General features: G+C 36.7%; 1 long non-coding RNA gene across 1 annotated transcript in view; it reads right to left on the reverse strand.

The window, feature by feature from the left end:
• LOC141424165 (uncharacterized) overlaps window positions 1-13,926 on the reverse strand; it is a 38,855-nt gene that overhangs the window by 20,100 nt on the left and 4,829 nt on the right. Inside the window, exon 3 of the long non-coding RNA XR_012449095.1 lies at window positions 6,555-6,842. This is a non-coding gene — a long non-coding RNA (uncharacterized lncRNA). The remainder of the gene's footprint in view (window positions 1-6,554; window positions 6,843-13,926) is intronic.

The following is a 13,926-nucleotide window of genomic DNA, read 5'->3' on the forward strand; positions in this document are numbered from 1 at the left end:
AATGTTTTGTTTCTGTTAAACAGGCTTGGGAAATATTTTTGTAGGTCAGCTGCCTTGTGGCACCTAGAGACTGTCTAGAGAGTATTTAAAGCGTCTTAGAATGGAGATAATGAACTGTTAGTACTGAATGTTAACAACACAAGGAATGCCACTTTTATAATGGCCCAGCTTAATGGAATGAGTAAATTAATTTGAATTCCATTACCTTGATTTCACAGAACTGGCTCCTTGATACCCTGGGGCAACTCTTACATCTTAGCCATCTTCCCAGGTGAAGTTAGTACCACTTGGCTTCTTAGATGAGACTGCTCTGTTTTTACGCTAAGATAAAATCTGCAACTGGCTTCTCAGCTTCACCTTGTAATCCAATTGTGTCCACTGACTGGGAGAACTGAGTGATTTTCTATTTTCTTTATTCAATGACAAGCCTTCCATTTAGAGGTATAATCATAAATGTTTGAGAAATGTGCTTTTAACATTTATCAAGACATTCTCAGAGTATAATCACTATTAAAAATTAATATTTAACACATAGCACTTATAAAGATAGCATGATTCCATCTTCATCAGGCTTAAGAACAAAACAAAGTCTGCCGAGTAATCTACAAAAAGGGAATGCTCCCACATTCCAGAATGGAAATTAGGCTAAAACCAAAAAGAAAAGTAAAGAAAAAAAAAAACTTTCCAAAGATATAAGAAGATAAATACTGAAATCTGGATTTAAAAGGTAGTCTAATTCTAGATATTTCTAATGCTGATTTAAATTCCTTTCTGTTTTAAAGCTGATGGGTCCTTTGTCTGCAGTTTCATGCCAAAATGAGGAGTTAGGATAAGGTAAGAAGATGAATTTTTTTAACAAGGCTGATCTTGTAATGAATGATCAATAATGGGAATTCCTCTCATTTGAAAGGATCAAATATATTCTCTAGTGCCAAATGCCTTGACCTTAACCCTAGTAATCAATTAAGCATGAGAACAAAATCTTGTTTGTATAGTTCTTCAGAGTTTATGAAGCTTTTTTCAGTAATACTTCTGTTATTTATTTTCTTCATAGCACTTATCAACACCTGAAATATTATATATTTGTTGGTTTATTTCTTTATTATCTTTCTTCTGCTAAAATTTAAGCTCCATAAAAGCAGAACCTTCAGTCTACAGTGTTCATCTCTCTATCCCAAGCCTGTGGAATAGTTCTTGGTATACTGTAGAAAATATGTATTTGTGGAATAAATGAGGCAACTAAATGGAGAACTACTCTTTCATTTGAGTCTTAAAATTCCCCAAGAAAAAGGAAGACAGGTACTTCTTACCCTCTTTACAGATGAGAAAACCATGACCTCAAAACACCAAATTATTATAATGGCTTAAACATTTAGGTAGTGTTAGAGCTGTTGGGAAAGTCAGAGTTTGTAGAGGGTGTTTTCTAGTATGACTTCACCGACTTGCACAGAGTGCCTAGAAAAGAATTACTGTCATCAAAACCAGCCCACTTTTACTTTGTGTGAAGATTCATGCAAGAGAAAAAAAAGGAAAAATTTTATGTCTTACTCAAAAATTATACAAGTCAACCTTGCTCAACTTTTTCTCTTTAGTCACTTTCTTATATTAGATTATCTTAGGAAAGAGTTTGTTGCCTCATTGCCCACTTTGTGTTTATGATTTCTTTCCTGGTATTTACTCTTCACCCTATGTAATTAGTATGACATACAGATGTCATTTACTGAGGCCTTTTTATTCAGTGCTAGGCATTTTCTGTTTGCCCACCTACAATAAAGAAGATGTAAATCTATGAGGTTCTGAAGCACAGGTTCCTTCCATTTCTCCAAATCTTGCCCCATGGGAGTCCAAGCTCCTTAAAGGCAGCCCTTCGGGAGTCCACTGTCAACCTTGACAAGAGAACCCACAACAGCTAACCTCATGCAGGTTAGCTACAGGGGTATTGTAGCCTAGGAGTTCTACATGGGTAGCTGCAAGCCAGATTATTAGCATCCATGACACTTTGAGGGAGTCTGAAAAGGATGCATTAGGATCAGAATGAGGAAGAACGTAATGATCCAGCCAGTGGTTATTCTGGAAGGACTCAGTGAAATCAGTGGCTTAAATTTGTATTTTCTCCCTCTTTCACAGCTACATTAAAACATTTTTGTAAGGACATTGTACTTTCTTTTACTTCCACCCCTGATCTTCTTTTCTTTCATTTTCATCTTAGTGAAACATGGGTTTCATGAGTTATTAGTGAGCATTTGTAGAAGTTGACACCTCACAACTCTCATGTCCCTTCCAGCATCCAGGGCTAATCTTGCCTCTAAACTGGTACACAAGAGAGTCCCATCTTTACCACAGTCCAGCAGCTGGAGCACAGAGGCTTCCTCTAACCCATAGATAATGAGAAGGGTTAGGGGGATTCAGACAGGTTCTTCCATTGAGAATCATAACCATGAAAATAAATCCTTCCTAAACCTTTCATTGTTAACAGTTGTGAAGTCATTTTAGAAAGGGAGCAAGCTCAATAGCCATAGTTTCATTGGTGGATTTATGACACTTTATAAACAAGATATACTTTTTTGGCATCAGGGCATGTTTGGACTACACCATGTCTCTCCCATACATTAAACAAATGGGAGCCTCACTGGAGAGTCTTAGGACAGGGCTGGGTATAGGCTATTCCTTCCACTCATTAAACAGGGTATACTATGTTGAGCTTTAGCCTGGGCAAGATGGAAACATTCATTAGTAAAGATGAACTACTGGGTTCAAGGAGCTGAATAAGCTGATATTCTATATTAGGGAGGCTGGAAGGACAGAGCTGAGATTCTTCTTGTGAATCCAAGTAACTATGGTCAGGATAATACTCTTGAGTTCCTGCATCTCCAGATAATTATGATCTCTGAGAAAATGCAGTCCTGTGTGAGCCTGAATATAAGGCAAGGAACCACTTTATATTTGAGCCTTTATAAAATCTGTGACACTCTATTTTGTACAAATATTTTTTAGGGAAGACCAATTAGCCCACAGAGGCTTCAGTGTTAAGTTGCTCATAGAGGTCAATCTGATGAAATCTATACTAAAGAAAAAAGGGATCTTAGACCCTAATTGCTAGATATCTTGATCTAATTGATTGATAATCAATTAGAATTTTTTTTTACTTAGAAACCTTCATATGGTTCTAAGGTACAGCAACAGTTGAAAATCATTAACTCGATAAAACTAGCAATTTTTAGAATAACATATTTAACAATTATTCCTGAGGTTATGATAATCTCATAATGATAAATGTTGGATTTTACTGTTAGTCATTAATAGGTGACTATTAAAAATGTTTTAAATATACTATGTGGTTAGGTTGTGGTGATTATGAATGTTTAGTTACAAGAGTCATGGAGTATTATTCCTTAGATAGGTGATTGAGCCTAGGATAAAATTTCCAATGACAGCATCTGAGAATACCTCATAAGGTTTGTACTTTGTGCACTGTACATCGCCAAGGAGTTGTTGCTTTAATATGACATTCACATCTTATTGGGAAATAAGGCTTTTGTAATTTTTACACATATATGTGCTGAGACATTACTTTATTTTTTTACAGAAATTATAATGACAATGGATTTCTTCACTTACTGAAGAAACTAGATGTTGCTTCTCAGTTGACATTATATAAAACAGAATGTTCTGGGTGAATCTGGAGCCCAAGAGGCTCTGGTCTAGTATCTAGCATCTTTTCTTCCTTTGTCTAGTATTAGATATCTTCTCCTACCTAGCTTTTATGGAGGACCCCCATCTCAAGGGGTCTGTATATGGCTGGTCTGGTTCCCATACCCCATCACTACCACAAGGGTGAGTAAACATATGACAAGGGCTGGGACTTGTCCCATCAGTGACAGTGATTGTTCAACAATGGACATGTGCCTTAAACTGAGTCTATAAGAGTGTTTCCAGGAGTTACCTATCAGACCTGACTGAAAAGATGCTCTCTTGCCATGGAAGTCACAAACCTACTATGATGTCTTTTAGACAATGTGGCAAATGCTATTAATTATTTTCTAGTGTCTATTTGTACTTTTCTCATAATAATAAAGTCTAGCTAGGAAAGTGGAATTATAGAATATACAAAATAAAAGCCTATATATCTCCTCCTTTCTTGTAGTTACATATGGCCATGTCAATTACATAAATGAAAATATCATGTGAACAGCTTTTAGAAATCTTTTTTAAAAAAACAGTTACTTTGTAATCATCATCATTAATTTTCCCCTTCGTAACTTCTGCTGCTTAAAACATGGATGTCATAGTTGGATCTCCATTTTGGACCACAAGCAATGTCCTTACTCAAGAGATGGCAGAGCAGAAACCTGTAAGTATGAGTAGCTGAAGGCTTCATGGGACAAAATCATCCTACCAGCCCAGAATTGTTTACCACCAGACCCATATGTACAAGAAATATGAACTTATTTATTTATGTAATTTTAAAAAGTTTTACTACTTGCAACAGTGATTAACAGCTAATTAATCTTAGTTAATTCAGACTGTCTTCATCAGCGTGTCCACCATGTGGAAAGAGACTAAGTGTGAAGACAGCACAGAAGCAGGAAAAAACGAATTCTATTGAAATAATTTATGTCATTGGAGCCAGCCATGCCTGAAGCCAAATCCTATCTTTTGAATTTTTCAGTTAAATAAGCCATTATATTTACTCTTTGGCATAAGATAATTACATTCAGCTCCTGTCATTTGAAAGAACAGCAAATGTTCAGATAAATATAGCAATCATGAGGAAGTATATTCTCAATAATGTATATGAAATTATTTTTGACCAATTACAGGCTATGGAATTGGAAGTTGGAACCAATTTATCCTGAGAGCTCCATAGTCTCAAGAGAAATAGAAGTCTAAACTAGCATCTGGATTACATTAACATCAATATTACTCTTTTACCATGGACCTGCTGTATTTTTTTTTTTACTTCAAAATGCTACCTGGAGCTCTAATGTTTTATAGGATTTAAGACAGTTCTCTGGACAAGATTATCCTGCCTTCAAGATACAGGAGAGAGAGTAAGGGATTTAAAAGGATGGGACTGGATACCAGAGACCAGATAGGAATAGGAACTATGGTGATGGGGGTTTAGTGACAGTGTGAATAAACAAAAAAGAACAAAAGTTAAAAGAAGCAATCTAATCTCTAGCTCTAACACATCTTCTGTCCTACTGCTTTGTAGTTCATTTTCACATTTATTTTCTCATTTGACACTTAATAACTCTTTGTAGTAATTACTTTCACCATTTTACAGAAGTGGACAGTGACGATTAGTGTGGTGATGGCTCTTGCTTAATGTCATATGGGTGATGGAGCAAAGACCAGAATCCAAACTGCTAATGAGTGGTTCAGTCTGGATGCAATAGGTTTCTTTGTACACAGAGACTTATCTATAAACAAAAGGCTTTTTTTCAGCAACTTCATTCAGCTTTGTTTGTGAATTCTATTTCATTGTTAGTAGTTTCATTGTTCTCTTCTTACTCATGACCTCTCCTGAGCAGTGATGTAGGCTAAAAGATAGAACTTTATCTAAGATGAATCATCTTTATAATCCAATGTTGGAATCAAGGAGCATATGAGGGGAGAAGAAGGTGGGAAAGACAACTACCAAGCAGTGACAAGCCCACAACCTTGAGTCCCATAGAAAAGATTTTTAAAAATCTTTTCATTTGCTTAGTGCTTTCAGTATGATGAGATCACTTCTCATTCATTATGGTACCAGTAGTCCTGATGATTTTAATAATTTACCATTTCAAGGAGCCATGCAAAGAGAAAGGAAATTGCTTTTAGACACAGTGTCTTATTCAAGCAAACGGAAATGGTTTCTGAACCACAGAAAACAAACATGCCTCTACCTGGAACTTCATTAGTGTTTGCCTGTTGTCTGGCACTACAAAATGTGCTTTAAAATAATAAGGCAGTGTGTGCCTGGAGACTCTGAATGCTAGTGAGCCTGTCTGACCTCACGAAGAAGGGGATGCTGACCATGCCTAGGACCACTGAGCTTGGATGAATTCCTAAATGCTGGGCGTGAAACCACATGATAACTGTCTTTCCATACAGCAAAATGAAATGCCAAATTCTTAATGGTTAGCTTAGTATTCCCAGCTTCCAAAGGAGCATATCTTAATTGTTATGCAAAACATAATGCAAGTCTACCATGTATAGCCGTGGTGTAAGACACCCATCATAATATTGACACTTGGCACTCTGGTCACTCACAAAGTCTTCTAAAGAATTACTCATTTTCTATTCTTCCCATGGCCAATGATGTGCTTTTCATCTGCTTGGGAATTATAAAATACGTTGTTTGGAGTTCTGTGGGATCCTGTTGAATTCCTTAGGACCATGGTCAAACACAGCTACATGCCTACCCTTTTCCATACTGTTGTTCTTGGGCATGGAAAGGAGCATCTTTTTAATAAAGGAAAATTGGCCCGGAGACTTCATGCAGTGAAGTCCTGGTTTGGCACAAAATGTGAGGGGCCAGGGATGCAAACATCTCAACTTCAGATCCTTACCTGGCAAAGATGCAAGAGGACACACTTCCCTGGCGGTGCTCAGCAACCCACAGCACCACCATGGGTCTCAGGTCTGTGAACTGATCCTCAATGAAATGGTAGCAATCCAAAGTAAAGCAATGTGACCTGGCAAACAGAGGCTCCTGGAGCACAGGGTGTGATTTCTTCCACTCCTATGGAGATCCTCATTTGGCTGAAAGTCCACTCCAAGGACAAAGTGTTTCCAGAACTTTGGCAGAAAAAAAAATGCCCTCTTTTCAACTTTCTCTAATTCAGAAAAGTAGAATGCTGAGAAGAAAATGTAAGTATCATTTATGACTTTACTATGGCAATAATATCTGTATAGATTTTAATATCTCTATAATCATGACGTTAACAAGGGCTACTTACAAGGTCATTCTTTTTTACTAGATTAAAAGATATGAAATAATAGATGAAATATGTATCTGTGCATATTTATATATGCATATGTGCATACACACATACACATATGTACAAAATATGTGCATGTATGCATGTATATTGAACAGGCAAGACTCATGAGGTTTCATCATATGAATTCACTTTGTTTTTGTTTTCTAACTTCTGTTGTCCTTCTTAATTAGGGGATATCTTCTTCTGCCTCTAAGATAGAAATGCAATCTCATTCTTCTCCTGAGCACACTTAAGATGTAGAAAATTCTATAGCACTTAGTTGTAAAATAAATCTTGATTGAGAAATTTAAATTTCCAGTTTAATATATGATGCATTATGATAGACTTCAGTGTGTTCTCCACCCCGCCACCATCCCATTTACTCGTCTGGCACACCAATCTCTCAGCTGCTGTAATGATTGTCTCAGAATGGCTCCCTGAGAATTCTCTCATAATTGCCCTTGGCTGACAGGTGTCATCTTGCCTGGGAAGTCTTGACATCTCCCCTCCTAATATATCACCAACTGACTACAAAGGTACACAGGACCAGGCTATATGCCCAGGAGTAACTCCACCTCTCCACTACAGACGAGGCCAAGGATGGACTCCTTCCTCTTGGTCACTTGTCCTCCTTCTTTATCCCTAGTCTTATTAATTTTTTTTCTAAAAAGAATTTCTTAGAGGAAGGAGGCAGGGAGCGGGGAGCAGGGAGAGAAATGACCCAAAAAATGTAAATAAATGAATAAAAAAAAAGAATTCCTTAGAAGTTTGTCCCTTAATCTCCTTCTTAGGCTTTGCTTCTAGAGCACCCAACCTAAGACAAAACAAAACAGATAAATCTCTATTTTTTTCATCCAATGTTAAGATTCCCTACCTTCCATTGAAGACTGAGCTGTCAACTGGAAGGTTGGAAGCCTTCAGGGAAGGGGAAGTTTTAATTTTTATTAAATTACCTGTTTACCACAATCCTATTCATTGCCAACTGGATGCTATTATAAAATCATTTTCCTGTACCTATTAAAATAAACATATGATTTTTAAGTCTTTATATTTTTCTATTTGGTAGTGCTGTGGTTTGAACTCAGGGCTTCAAACTTGCTAGGCAGGCACTCTACCACTTGAGCCATATCTCCAACCCTTTTTGCTCTGGAGGTATTTTGGAGGTATGGCCTCACTTTTTGTCCAGGCAGGCCTGGACCTCAATTCTCTTATTTTATGCTTCCCACCACAGCTGGGATGACAGGTGCTTGCCACCATGTCCAGTTTTTTCCATTGAGAGGAAGTCTCACAGACTTTTTTTTTGGCCAGGGATGGCCTAGAACCACAATCCTTCTGCTCTCAGATTCCTAAGTAGCTGTGATGAAAGCACGTGCAGCCATATCCAGCTTTTTCCATTGAGATAGGGTTTCACACACTTTTTGCCCAAGCTGGCCTCTACCACTAGCCTCCTGACCCCAGCCTCCTAAGTAACTAGGATTATAGGCTTGAACCAGTGTCCTCCCATGATTTTTAAGACCATAAATATATTGGAATCCACTGAGATTTTTTAATGTTGAACCATTCTTATACTTCCAGTGTGAAAATTGTTACTTAATCCTGGTATCTTATATGTTTTAGGATTATAGTTTTAGCAGACACTCACATCCCTTCAGGCTTTCCTCTTTTCATCCCCATGCTTATTTTATGTATAATTTTTTGTTCTAAATTGTTGGTAATTCTCCCCTGCCCTGCCTTTGGCCCTTGAAAAATTTTGTACAAAATAAACTTTAAAACATTTATTTAGTCATTTTTGATGATATAAAAATAGTCAAAGATATAACTTTAACTGCATCTCCTAAATTTATTTCTATTCTTATTGGAGTATTTTCTCCATGAGTATTTACAAAGTGGTTCTTTGTATAGCAAGCTTGGTATGACTGAGATCATTGCTACTGGATGTCCTTGGTGCTGTTGATATCTGGCTATGGGAGTCCTCTGGATGGCAGGCCCCCAATGGTGGAGCTTCCACGCTACAACAATGTGCTTCCCAGGTGACCTCATGTACCCTTCCAGGTCCTGACCCAAGAAGTACCCTAAATCTCCTTGCTGCTGGGATCACTCTGCCTGGGCAGAAGCTCATGGGAGAAGTTCCTGGAAAACAGCTCAATAAACTCCTGGGTATATATATCAGGTTCTTCCAAATGCTCTCTCCTAGAGACTGATTCTCTACAGTCCAGGAAGCCTTCATCTCAGGAGTAAGAGCAGTCTTCCATCCTATAGATATCAGGCTAGAAATAATGAAAAAAAATACGAAAAGCTCAACTGAACAAACAAAACAAGTAAATAATATAATAAGGAAAAAGAGATTTCAGTGGCCAATGAACATTAGAAAATACAGGTAAAGTCTCTAGTGATCAAAATAAAATAAGGGGAAATCATTAGTCACCAATGGAATTGCAGGTGGAAATAATGTCAAAGCTGATGACACTAACTGCTGGAGAAAATGTAGGGAAAAAGAATTTATATGTCACCAGTGGAATGACAAATTGTTACAACTACTTTGGAGAAAAATATTTTACTCACAAAAAAGTAAAAATGTATGTAGTACCTTAATTATAATTTTATGTGTGTTCTTTAATCCTAGAGAAATTCTTGTACCTATAACCAACAAGGACTTTACAAAGATGTTGTTGGCTACATTATTTGGAAATAAGGGAAAACAGAAAATAATCTAAATGTTCATGAAGTAGGAATGAATGAATGAATAATGGTATCTTTTTATAATGGAATACTATGTAACCACTTACATGAATGAACTAGATCTACGTGGATAAATCTCAGAAACATATTACTGAAGAGAGAGGATCAAAATGAAGTTGTAAATGGCATATGTGATTCCATGTGTGCACAATTTTAAAACATAAAATAATCCTGCATAGGTTTGTGGACATATACACATAGAACGAAACCTGGGAACCTTCATGAAAATGCAAACAACAAATTCAAGACAGTGGTGACCCTGAGAATGGGTTGAAAGGATGAGAAAGAGGTGGGGAAGATAGTGTTAGATGCATTTATAATATTGTTAGAACCACCAAGTAAAAAATGATCTGAAACAAGTAAATATAAGGCTAGCATCTGTTAAACCTAGGGAAGTGAACCTGTGAGTATCTGTTATATTTATTTTCTGCATTTTTAAAATAGTTGGCAATAATAGAAGAATTATGTGCTGGCTGACTATCTGGAGGCTAGGCTTGTTTCTTGTTTCCACTAAGGATGGTTATTTATGTGCTCTAAAACGAGTCCTTAGCATCTTTCAATCTCAGTTCCCTTGTTTGTAATTGGAAAGTAATACCATTTCACCAGCCTGCTTAAGTGTTTGGAAGATAACCAAATGAAATAATGTGTTTTAAAAACACCTTGAAAACCACTAATAACTAATTTTTAATTTTATTTAATTTTATTTGGTTCTAGTGATAGAACCCAGGATCGCATGCATTCTAGGCAAGCGCTCTACTACTAAGCTACACTCCCAACAAATAATTTTAAAGAATTATTGCTTTCTGCATGTTAACATGTAAAAATGGATAATTATGTTAGTTCAGGTGATTGATATCAACTTGTGTATTTTCACTGCAAAGTTTTATATTGCTATTTTGATCCTGCAAAATTATGCTTATCACCTGATATTGCTCTGGTGGTCTGACAAGGTGAGGGAGAAAATTGAATTCCATCATTCCTCCCAATTCTATCCTCCAATATCTATACAATATCTAAAGATTTGAAAGAGTTAAAGCAAAAAGATCTATAAGTAACCAGTGAGAAAAAGCCCATTGCATGTAAACATGGAGCTTTAGGAATTGCTAGTTCAGCAAAGAGAGTACAGCAAAGGATCACAATGTATACTTCTATTTAGAGCTCTCATTTTTATTTTAAATAATGTCCTTGGAAAAGAATGTAACATGAAGGGAGAATAAAAGGAACTTTTAGCATATGTACTCTTCCCAGTTTTGCTCTTCTTAATAAATGAACTCTCCTTGAAAACATTTGTTAGATAGAAGCAATTAAGGCTGAGGCTCTATCCTCTCTCCACTAATTAATTACAGCAAATGAGCCTGTAAAGTGCATCATAACAACTTAATAAGTCTGGGCCAAACTATTTAGATTCTGCCATGCTAGTATTTCATCATTGCTGAGCCATCTAAATTAGGTACATAATATCAGAACATAAATAGTTTGAATTACCTGTGTCCTTTAAAATAAACTTTATGTCTTGAGCAGATGTGCTATTTACATAGACAGGGTAAGAGTAGAGAATGGTATAGAAGAGTTAAGGACAGGTAAAGGAGGAGGAGACAGAAACATAAAGAGTTTTCATATACTATTGTCTTCAGTGATTGCACTACCCATTCCTTCTGCAACATGCTACAGTGACCAGCTGGACACCATTTCAGCTCCTTCACATTTTTCAGTATTCACTGGACCCCCGCAATGAAGAACAGATAGCCACATTCGCCTCTTTTTTCTGACATCATTGGTTACATTATCAATTCTTGCCTCTGATGTCTAACTGAACCTGGATCAAAGTGTGACTAATACAAGCTCTTTAGTAATGCCTCTGCTTTTAATGAAACTTTAAAGGCAATTAGTGACTCATTGAGTCAATGAATAGACCTTGTACATCTGAGGATGAGTTAAAATATGGCTTACTGTCAATGAAAGAACCAAGAGCCCAGACCAACTGTGCATTACCTCAGACATAATTATCTGAAACTTTAAAGAACTGGTTTCTTTAAAAATCAAAGGTCAATATGTCTTCCAGATAATAATATTTGCTCCCACCTCAAGGTGTTAATTGATCAGCTTCAGCAGGAGTCAAGCAGATCCTCATCTCCCCCTCTTTGAGGCACAGATTGTTCACTGCCCACACAGGTGTAATTCTGGCATTCCAGATTAGAAGGGGAAAAGGAGGCCTAGGAGAGCAGATCTGGAGCTGAAGGAAGTCTATTAGGTGACCTTTTCTGTCAACACTTCTTTCTGATTATTGTTTCTATTGTGTTTCTCCAGCTCATACAACAAGAGGTTTCCTTTACAGAACAGAAAAGACAGTGGAACAATTCTCATGAAAGATTTTTGAAACATGAGCTATTCCAGGCAGTGAAGAACGTATCAGTTTGACAGGCCACTGTAAATATTATAGGCAAAAGCCAAGGGCATGTACAAATAATTAATAAGCTCCCTTCCCCCTTTTTGTGGTTGCACTGTTATTCCCAGGAGGTGAAGGGTACACATACACAAACACACACAAAAATCTGGTTTTGGCCTAAAAACACCTTTAATAGTGGTATGAATTATATTTGAAGGTATTTCTTGCTAGGCAGGTCTCTATCACTTGAGCTACTCCACATGTCTGAAGGTATTTCTTAATGTATGTTTCATAACACATTCCACCCTTAAATTTGTGAAGAAGTAAATATAAGTTTATCCTTCAAAAGTAAAGATTTTCGTAAAAATTTTTTTGGGCAGAGTCAAGACTAGACTGAAAAATCAGACCTCTAACCCATTTCTTCTCTCATTACTTCCCTCTCATCTTCTCCTCTGTCCTTTACAGGATTTATTTTCACCAAATTTTTGCTAAGATAGCAAATGATTAAAAAAATTTAGGTGTGTCTTTTCCCCAATGTTACATGCATTTTAAAAAAGGAGACTTGCTGGTAAGTAGGTAGGGGGAAAGGAACTCTAATACACTGTTGGTGGGAATGAAAACTTGGTTAGCCACTGTGGAAATCAGTATGAAGGTTACTCAAAGAACTAAAATAAAACTACCATATGACCCTGCTATGCCACTCCTGGGCATATATCCAAAGGAATATAAATCAACATACAACAGAACTATCTGCACACCCATGCTTATTGAAGCGCTATCACAATAGCCAAACTATGGAATCAGCTGAGGTGCCCATCAACTGATAAATGGATAAAGAAAAGGTGGTATATATACACAATGGAGGATTATTCAGCCATGAAAAAGAATGAAATTATGTCATTTGCAGGAAAATGGACGGAACTAGGGATCATCATGTTGAATGAGTAAGCTAAGTGCAGAAAGACAGATATCAGAAGTTTCCCTCATATGTGGAATCTAGACCTAAATAAATAATATTACATGAATAGAAAAGATGCATCATTGTAGGGAAACTAGCAGAAGGGTGATGGGAAAAGGAGAGGGTAATGGAACCGGAGTATGGTCAAAATACATTATATGTATACATAAAAATAGAATAATTAAACCCACTAAAACTGTAAAATAAAGGGGGGAATCAAGGGAGGAGCAGTAAGAAAGCATAATAGAGGGGTGAATTTTCCCAAAATACAGTACATATATGAATGGAAATATCACAATGAACCCCCTTTCTATGATTAATATATGCTAAGAATGTTAAAAGACTTTAAAACTCCAAAGCCTTCATAACTCAGAGGAATAATGGACACAGGAATGCAGGGCAGACAGTCAAGACTCAGTGCCCTTTCAGTGCCTCACTGACCCACTTATGCTGAGGCCAGTCCAGGAGACACTTGAGGAAGAGAAATAAATGAAGAGTTATCTACTTTGTGTTCACTCTTGACCAGTGAAATAGCGAGATCAAAGAATTCCCATTTTGAGAAAAATAACCCTGTATTACATGGTTTCATAAAAATATTTCTGTGTAGAAAAATATATAAGCAAGCAATATGGAAAGCCTTGGAACTAGTTTAAATCTTATTGATATCCAAAAGGATAAGAATGTTCAGTTAGCAACATATGACCAACTAAAACATTTTTCTTCAACAAGAGAGCTAGCATTTTTTATATACCTTTGTCACTCTCTGTAGATTTGCTTAGAATGGAAAAACTAAGATTCAACCAATTTTGTTCATTATTATTTCCATGAGTTGTTTTATTCCTTAGATTTTTTTTCTCAGTTCTCACATTGCCCAT

The sequence above is a fragment of the Castor canadensis genome, chromosome 6, assembly GCF_047511655.1.
Source record: "Castor canadensis chromosome 6, mCasCan1.hap1v2, whole genome shotgun sequence".
NCBI classification, from domain to species: Eukaryota; Metazoa; Chordata; class Mammalia; order Rodentia; family Castoridae; genus Castor; species Castor canadensis.